General features: G+C 39.5%; 1 non-coding gene across 1 annotated transcript; it reads left to right on the top strand.

The window, feature by feature from the left end:
• The first annotated feature begins 7,371 nt into the window (after positions 1-7,371).
• Positions 7,372-7,474, top strand: LOC139176901 (U6 spliceosomal RNA). The gene has a single exon (XR_011561370.1). It is a non-coding gene; the product is annotated as a U6 spliceosomal RNA (small nuclear RNA).
• Positions 7,475-10,061: the final 2,587 nt, after the last annotated feature.

Below are 10,061 nucleotides of genomic sequence, written 5' to 3'. Positions count from 1 at the left end.
ACCAGTAGCTCCTTCTTTAAGGGGAGAAGGCATGCTTTCAGGCCTGATAGGATCCATGTCTAGTGGCATCCTAAATATTAATACTTAGGATAAAAGTCAGCAAAGGTTACATAACACATCAGAATCCAATGTGACACTCAAGAAAAGTTAAAACTACAGAAAAGATTTAAAAGTCATTATTTAGTGTTTTTTTTTCTTTTGGGAGTTTAAAAAACACCATTAAAATTTTAGCATCTATTTTTTCATATGCTTAGAGTGGAAGTCAACCTGATATTAAATCCTGGTTTTAATCTAAAAAAAGTGTTGAGGAGCCAGGTTCCTCCTCCAAATTTTATGTTGTGGTTCACACTTCAGTGATACAAGTAAAAATGCCTGTCTGTATGGCTAGAGCAGGTGCTACGAGGTATTTAGATAAGATGAGGATTCTCTGCAGCTGGAAGCATGCCAACTGTAGATTAGATTCCATCTTCTCTGCACCCTTTTCTCTCCTTCTCGCATCAACTTTTGTTAGATATTTGGATGCATGAGTCATTTTACTTGTTTCTGAACCTTAAGCCAGAATAGTGTCCTGTATGTTTCTGAGAGTAGTTGTAATATTAAGGAAAAAGGCTGTAGTCCTGGACAGACTGGATTCCAATCCTGGCTCAGCCACTTTGTTGTGTGACCTTGAACAAATTACTTAACTTCTTATATTCTCAGCTGTGAAATTGGATAAAACTGGCACCTACTTCCTGGGTTTTTATGCATAATTAATAGATGAAAAACATTTAAAATAATGCTGCAATCTGGTCAGCATTCAATAGATGTTTACTACTACTAAATTATCCATTTGAGTTTGTTAAAGGGTATGTTTTTCTGGCACAGTGTAGGAAGACAAAGGACCATTACAGTTCAGAGAACGAGTACAGGGACGTTATTGTGAAGTGGCTCCAAGATAAGTTAATCGAGGTGTTTCTACACGACTGAATGCTATTAAATAGTGTAGACCAGTGTTTCTCACTTTCGAGTGTATCAGAATCACCTGGAGGGTTTGTTAAACCATAGATGCTGGGTCTACCCTCTAAATTTCTGACTCACTAGGTGAGAGGTGAGGTCCTAGAATTTGCGTTTCCAGGTTCCCAGGTGATGCTGGCATTGCTGGTCCATGACCACACTTTGAGAGTCACTGATTCAGATTAGGGTTTCTCAGCCTTGGCATTAGTGATGCGTTAGACCAGGTAGTTCCTCGTCATGGGTTGTCCCCTTGCATTGGAGGATGTCTGGCTGCATCCCTGGCCTCTAGCCACCTGATGCCAGTAGCTCTTCTTCCTCCTCCCTCATGTTTATGAAAACCAAAAACATCTCCCCAAATGTCCCTTGGGGAGGCAAAATTGCCTCCTGCTGAGAACCACTGGTTTAGAAGAGTGAACTAGTAACATGAACCAATTTTAAAGATCAGTCTATAGTTTAAAAAGCAGGTTGCAAAGAAGACTTCCAGAAGTATGCATTCATCAATATAAAATTTGGAGATACACAAAACAATATATTTTTTAAAATACAAAAGTATGTATTAAAAGTATTGAAAACATGAAATGGAAGGACACAGCAAAATCATAAAATAGTCTCTGTGGGGAGAGAGGAAAGGACATGGGCCTGGGGCTGGGTGTTCTGTGACGGTCAAATGTTTTATTAAGTGTTAATTGTGAGCCATAGGTATGTGGATATTTATTATACTAGTCTCTGTAGTTTACTATATTTAGAACATTCTTTCCAAATAAAACACACATATTTAGTAAATAAAGGAACCATTTACATTACTATTTGTGTTACTCATGTACTGATTGAAGTATTGGTTTTAGAGTCAGAAAGACTAGAGTTCAAATCCTAATTCCACCACTGATGAGTTTCTGATCTCTGGAAACTTCAATTTTCTCATTTATAAGGTAGAGAGATGACCCTGATATGATTGTCTTTATAAGCATTGACCAAAATAATGCATTTATTGTGTGAGGTCCTGCGAGAAGCAGGACTCAACATGCAAGGGCTATTTTTTTAGTTTTCTTTCTATGAGAGAAGACAGAGAGGGAGCTGGGAAGGCTGGGGAGAGCAGTCAGACATGATGCCCAGCCTGATGGTGAGTAAGGCAGAGAAGGAAGACAGGTTGATGGAAGCGTCCTAGACTACAATGCAGGCTACATAAGGTTTGGCAAGGCAGCCGGGGAGGCCTCCAGCCAGTTTGTTGCCTGTTGGGCTGCCGTCTCTGGGGTCGCACAGAGTTGGACACGACTGAAGCGACTTAGGAGCAGCAGCAGCAGCAGTAACAACAGTGCATGCGTGCTAAGTCACTTCAGTCGGGTCCGACTCTGAGACCCTATGGACTGTGGCCCGCCAGGCTCCTCTGTCCACGGGATTCTCCAGGCAAGAATACTGCAGTGGGTTGCTTTACCCTCCTCTAGGGGATCTTTCTGACCCAGGAATTGAATCTGAGCCTCTTAAGTCTCCCACATTGGCCAGTGGGTTCTTAACCACTAATGCCACCTGGGAAGTCCATTAACAATACTAATATACTGCAGCACTAATATACTAATAATGATATTCTTTTGAGTCTGCTGTGTACTCAAAACATAAATGAGCACCTTTCCCTGTCTGTTTATCCATTCATCAGATGATGGATATTTGAGTTGCTTCCAACCTTTTGGTGCTTTTGAACTGTGCTCCTGTGGCAATAGGCATACAAATATCTTTTTGAGAGCCTGCTTTCAATTCTTCTGAGTCTATACACAGATGTGGATTGCCAAATCATATGATTTTTAATTTTTTGAGGAACCACCAAACTTTTTCACAGCAGCCATACCATTTTACATTCCTATCAACAGTTCACATGCTCCAATTTTTCCACATCCTTGCCAGTATGTTATTTTCTTAAAAAAAATATTTTTATAGTAGCTATCCTAACGAGGTGAGGTGGTGTTTTGTCGTGGTTTTGATTTGCATTTCCCTAATGATTAGTGATGGTGTGCTTCTATTTCGTGTGCTTGTTGGCCACTTGAACATCTTTTTTGGAGAAATGTCTAATTAAGTTCTTGGCCCATTTTTTTAATAATCAGGTTGTTTTTCTGTTGTTAAGTTAGAGTAATTCTTTTTTTTTTTTTAATGATTTTATTTGTTTATGGCTGTGTAAGTTCCTCGTTGCTGCATGGGCTTCTCTCTAGTCGTGGTGAGCAGGGGCTGCTCTCTGGTTGCGTCTGTGGGCTTCTCACTGTGGTGGCTTCTCCTGTTGCAGAGCACAGGCTCTAGGGTGCTCGGGCTTCAGTAATTGCAGCACGCGGCTTGGTAGCTGTGGCCCCCGGGCTCTAGAGCACAGGCCCACAGGCTTAGCTGCTTCGAGGCATGTGGGGTCTTCCTGGACCAGGGATCGAACCCGAGTCTCCTGCACTGGCACCAGGGAAATGGTTTTTCTTTTTCCACACGCTTGTCTAGTGAGAGAGGCCAGGATCAAAAGGCCTGGGCGCTGGGAGTCCTCAGCCACAGTTCTGGCTCTGCCATCAAAAGCTCTGGGGCCTCTGGCCAGCACCTGCTGCTCCCTCAGTCATGTCCAACTCTTTGTGACCCCGTGGACTGTAGCCCACCAGGCTCCTCTGTCCATGGGATTCTCCAGGCAAGAGTACTGGAGGGGGTTGCCATTTCCTTCTCCATAGAGCAGTCCTTTTTATAGTCTGGGTATTAACACTGTATCAGGCATATAATTTGTAAGTATTTTCTCTCATTCTGTAGGCTGCTTGTTGTTTGGGCTGTATTGTGCCACTCGTGGGCTCTTCGTTCCCTGACCAGCGGTTGAACCTGGTCCCTCGGCAGTGAAAGTGTGAGTCCTAATCCCCGGACCATCTGGGAATGTCCTGTGGGTTGCCTTTTACTCTGTTGATTGTGTCCTTTGATGCACAGAAGTTTTACATTTTGCTGTAGCCCAGCTTGTCTATTTTCACTTTGTTCCCTGTGCTTTTGGTGTCATATCCAAGAAATCATTGCCAAATCCAATATCACGAAGCTTTGGTCATATTTTTAAAATTAATTTTTATTGGACTGTCGTTGCTTTACAATGTTGTATTAGTTTCTACTGTACAGCAAAGTAAATCAGCTTTATGTATACATATAATTAGTTAATGTTAGTTGCTCAGTCCTGTCCAACTCTTTGTGACCCCATGGACTGTAGCCCACCAGGCTCCTCTGTCCATGGGATTCTCCAGGCAAGAGTACTGGAGTGGGTTGCCATGCCCTTCTGCAGGGGGTCTTCCTGACCCAGGCCTCCTGCATTGCTGGCAGAATCTTTACTCTCTGAGCCAACAGGGAAGCCCCATGTACACATATATCCTCTCTTTTTTTATGTTTCCTTCCCATTTAGATCACCACAGATCACCAAGTAGGGTTCCCTGAGCTATACAGTAGGTTCTCATTAGTTATCTATTTTATACATAGAATCAATAGTCTATATATGCTAATCCCAATCGTCCTATTTTTTAAAAGTATTTTAGCTCTTATGTTCACATGGGGTTTTTTTTGGGTCAGTTTTGAATTAATTTTTCATAACCCATGAAGATTTTTGAATGAAGTGATGTGAAATGGTTGTGAGCTAAGGATTTAGAAATGGATAATAATCACAAATAGGAACCTCATGCATGTCCTCAGATCCTATGTTTCATGTTAGTCACACTAAATATAATCCTTTCTGTAAAAAGGACTTGATAAACTTGAACAGTGGTTCTCAACCTTGACTGCCCTGGACTTAGGTGGAGAAGCTTTAAAAAATAGTGATATCTGGTTTCCACCCTAGAGATTTTTATTTAATTGTTCTGGAATACAGCCTGGGCATTCACTGTTAGTTTTAAAAGCTCCCCAGGTGATTCTAATATGCAACAAAGACCAGAACGACCGTGCTGGAGTTCCAACAGTACAAAATTAAGCAACAGTTCATTGTGTGATCATCACTGTTTGTTTGCTTTACTCATTGTAATAAAAGACAGCTTGTAGATTTAAGAAAAGGGAGAGAAAAGCATGCATCCCAATGTTTCTAAGTCAATGTATTGCCTTCTCCAATATTTAGTGATGTTAGAAGGGAATCCAGCTTCATGGATTTAAAAATTTTTAAAGAGCTCTTTAATGATGACTATGCTATTATTTTTATAATTATATCTTATGCCTCTTTGATAAACAATGGCAATTATTTTCTCCTAAAGGCATCATATGTTGACTCCATGAAACACATTCAAAAGGAAAAATAATTGCAAATATGCTGAAGAACTGTAAATAAGCCTAGAATAAAAAAATGGAACTCTTTATAGATTGTTGAACTGAATATTCAGGCCTCAGATAAAAGCCCCTTATTTTTTTTAAAACTACTTAGCTTTGGAAATTTCACTGTTCATCAGCTATAGTTTCACAAATTCTGGGAAACTGAAACAAATCCATTGTCAAAGACTGTGGACACAGAGAAGTCTGGAGGGAGGTGTGGGGAAGCAGAGGAGGAAGGGAGGGATAAGAAGGGTTGCGTGTTTTTATGTCTTGAAATTAAGCCCTGATGACTGAGACACAGAGCAGTGAACAGAACATGCTTAGATCAAGGATTATTTTGATAGCAGAGCATCATACATGCCTTTCTTTACACTAGATCTTATAGTTTTCACTTTGCAAAATCATAGCTAAACTGCAGGTGGCAAAATCCCATGGCTATTAAGAATTAGAAGAATGTAAATTAGGTATGATGAAGCATTGCCCTTTAACTATTTCCCCCTGTGTTTTACACCAGCAGTTCTCACACCTGAGTATGCATCAGAATCACCTGGCAGGCTTGTTAAACCACAAACTGTGGGCCCTGACAACCTTCTAGTGGATAGCTCTAGGCCAGGGCTAAATATTTCCATTTCCAACAGGTTCACAGTGGTACTGATGCTGCTCTGGGAGGGAAGGACGCGCATCTTGTGAAGCACGGTTTTATACTGATGCTATCTGGGCACAGGTGTCTCCTACTGATCATCATTCTTGAGTTTTCAATACATCTTTCAAACTGATGTTTGTGTTTAACAAAAGGATTGCTTTAAAAAAAATGCTTTTCTGGGACTTCCCTGGTGGTCCTGTGGTTAAGACTCTGAGCTCCTCATGCAGGAAGCTGGGGTTTGATCCCTGGTCAGGGAACTAGATCCCACATGCCACAGAGTACACCAAAAAATAAATAAATAAATAATGCTTTTCTCTGAACATGGTTTCAATCTAATATCTACTTTTATTTTTCAACTGAATTAAAAAAAAAAAAAGGCTACTGAATAATTCCCAGGATGCACATATTTGGATATATGGCTGGGTTCTAATGAGCATTCCCATAATTATTCATACGGATGCATTTGATTTGTAAACAATTAATCCTTTTTCTAACTACAACAATGGATTTTACCGTCATGTCACCTTTCCAAAATCTGGATGATCAGAGGTTTGAATTACGGGAGAGGGAATTAAAGTAGGAAATAAGGGCTAATGGCACAGAAGGTCTGAATTTGTCCCTCCAAAATTCTTACGTTGAAATCTAATTCCTAGCATGATGCTGTTAGGAGTGGAGCCTTTGAGAGCTGATTGCATCATGACCTCGTGAAGGTGGAAACCCCCACCCCCCTCCCTGAGAATGGAGAGCACTCTTAAAAAAGGCCGGGGAGCACTCTCTTGCCTCCTCCACCAGGAGATGTGATGATGCGTCTGCAACCCAGAAGCAGGCCCACACCCTACTATTCCACCCTGATCTCAAATTTGCAGCCTCCAGAACTGTGAGAAATAGATTTCTGTTGTTTTAAGCCCCTCAGTCTATGGTTATTTTGTTGCAGCAACCTGAATGGACTAAGAGCGAGGCAGATTGTATTAGAATAACTGGTGGATTTCAATTATTCATGCAGTTTCATTCTATGAATAATCAAGAGTTCACTGCGGCTATAATTTTCTGTTGAAATTTTTCTTTTTAAAAGCTCCACATAGCAGCTTAATTATAATTTCTCTCTGCCTACTCAGAGAAAGTTCTTGAAACTGGCAGTAGGTTTCCTAAGTATCTGAGAGTTTACCACGTCATTTGGTTGCCTAGAACTGAGGATAAAACATCCAGTGTAAAATGTATGTAGTAGGGCTAAAGAGAATGCAGTTTGTGAGTGATCTAAAAGATAAATGGCAAGCATTCTCAGGACTGTAACAGTAGACAAATTTAAAAACAAGAGGGGTAGATGACTTGGAAAATGCTAGTTTTTCCTCTATTTTTAAGAAAAAGGTTATTACCAGTTACAATGGGTAGCTCCTGTGAAGAAAGGAGAAAACAGCCCTTCAGATGTCATGAAAGGTTGAAGAATGTGTTTAAACAAAAGACTGGTGCTTGCTTCAGCAGCATATATACTAAAATTGGAACAATATAGACATCAGCATGACCTCTGTGCAAGAATGACACACAAATTGTGAAGTGTCCCACATTTTTCAAAACGAGAAAGACATACCATGTGATATCACATCTATGTGGAATCTAAAATAGGACACAGATGAACTTTATGAAACAGAAACAGGCTCACAGAGAACAGAATTGTGGTTGCTAAGTGGGGGTAGGGGAGGAATGGGTTGGGAATTTGGGATTAACAGATGCAAACTCTTAGTGTAGGAGGGATAAAACAACAGGGTCCTACCGTGCGTAGCACAGGGAACCGTATTCAATAGCTGTGATGGAAGAGTATGAAAAAGAATGTATATGTGTGTGTAACTGAATCACTTTGCTATGCACCAGAAACTAACACAAGATTATAAATCAACTTTAGTTCAGTTAGAAATACACATTATGTGTTTATTTTAGAAGTGGGAGTCTGTGCCTTTTCACCCCTTCACTCGTTTCTCCCACCTCCAACCCTCACCTCTAGTAACTCCCAATCTTTTCTCTGTAACTTTGAGTTCTGGTTTGGTTTTGTTTTTTTTTGGTTTTGTTTTATATATTCTACACATAAATAAGAATCATACAGCATCTGTCTTTCTCTATTTCACTTAGTATAATGCCCGTAAGGTACATTAATGTTGCTGCAGATAGCAAAATTTCATCTTTTATAGCTGAATAATACCCCACTGTGTATATATACCACTTTCTTTATTCATTCATCCGTTGATGGACATTTAGGCTGTTTCCATGACTTGACTATTGTAAGATGCTGCAATGAACATGGAATTGCCTGTCTTATTCTTTAAGGAAAAAAAATTACTTGTATCAAATTGAAAAATGAATCAATCTTCAAGTAAGATAAAATCATCAGTAACACAATTAACAGTTAAGATAGCGCATACAGATTAGACTACAGGTTTAGATACTTTTTTTAATTTTTAAAGATCTTATTGGCTTTATTCAACATATCATGAATCAAGCAACATCCCAAATAGCAAATAGAAATGAGCTCCAAGGAACTGAACAAAATGGGAGACTTTTACAGTCGGAGGGGGAAGGGACAAGGAAAGAGCAGATTACTTCAAAGGTTTAGATACTTTGAATTAAGTACATACACCAAAATCAAGAGAGTTGACGACTTTCACACTGACGGAAAGCACTGCCTTATTGTAAACACAAGACTTCTGGGAAAATGGAGCTGACATTTCACGGGATAGGGAGGGCATATATCTTTTTGAATTACTATTTTCATTTTGTTTAGATAAATATCTAGAAGTGGAATTGCTGGAATTTTAATAATTTTAATTAAAAATAATTTTCAGTTTTCTGAGGATGCTCCATATTGTTTTCTGTATTGGATAAACCAATTTAACATTCTCACCAATAGTGCACAAGCGTTCCCTTTTCTCCACATCCTCTCCAACACTTATTTCTTTTTGACGGTCATTCTAGCACAGTGATATCTCACTGTGGTTTTAATTTGTATTTCTCTAATTAGTGATGTTGAGCACTCTTTCGTATACCTGTTGACCATCAGAGAGTCATCTTTGGAAAAATGTCTATTCAGATCCTTTGCCTATTTTTTTAATTAATAGAGTTGTTTCTTTTTATTTGCTACTGAGTTGTAAGAGTTCTTTATGAATTTTGGGTGTTAGCCTCTTCTCAGATGAATGATTTGCAACTATTTTCTCCCATTTATAAGCTACCTTTTTATTTTGTTGATGGCTTCCTTTGCTGTGTAGAAGTTCTTTAGTTTTTTTTTAAGTTTTTTAGTTTGATGTAGTCCCACATGCTTATTTTTGCTTTTGGGGATCAAATCTACAAAATTATTGGCAAGCTGATGTCAACAAGCTTACTGTCTGTGTTTTCTTCTGGAAGTTTAATGGTTTCAGGTCTTACATTCAAGTCTTTGATCCATTTTTTGCTTGAGCTATTTCCAGGTATGGTATAAAGTGGTCCAGTTTCATTCTTTTGCATGTGGCTGTCCAGTTTTCCCAGCACCGTTTCTTGAAGAGGCCGTCCTCTTCACATTGTATACAATTGAAGATGAATGTGTGTGGGGGCTTCCCAGGCGGTACTAGTGGTAAAGAACCCACCTGCCAATGCAGGAGACATTAGAGATGCGGATTCAATCCCTTTAGGCAGGCTTGGCAACCCACTCCATTATTCTTGCCTGGAGAATCCCATGGGCAGAGGAGCCTGGCAGGCTGTAGTCCGTAGAGTTGTAAAAAGTTGGAAAAAAAAAAAAAAGTTGGACACGACTGAAGTGACTCAGCACGCAAGCATGCATATGTATGGGCATGTGTATTTCTCCGCACTATCTGTTCTGTTCCATTGACGTGTGTGTCTGTTTTTATAATAATACTGTATTGTTTTGATTACTACAGCTTTGTAACATATTTTGAAATCAGAAAGCATGATCCTCCAGCTTTTCTGTTCTTCCTCAAGACTGCTTTGACTACTCAGGGTCATTTATGGTTTCCTTTGAGTTTTAGGATTATATATTCTATTTCTCTGAAAAATGCCACTGGAATTTTGATAGGGATTGCATTGAATCTGTAGATTGCTTTGGTAGTGTGGACATTTTAATGATATGAATTCTTCCAATCCATGAGCACAGAATATCTTTACATTTGTTTATGTC

This window comes from Bos indicus, chromosome 17 (assembly GCF_029378745.1).
Source record: "Bos indicus isolate NIAB-ARS_2022 breed Sahiwal x Tharparkar chromosome 17, NIAB-ARS_B.indTharparkar_mat_pri_1.0, whole genome shotgun sequence".
Taxonomy (NCBI): domain Eukaryota; kingdom Metazoa; phylum Chordata; class Mammalia; order Artiodactyla; family Bovidae; genus Bos; species Bos indicus.
Note: the sequence above shows the minus strand (reverse complement) of the source record. Positions and strands in the feature narration are given on the sequence as shown.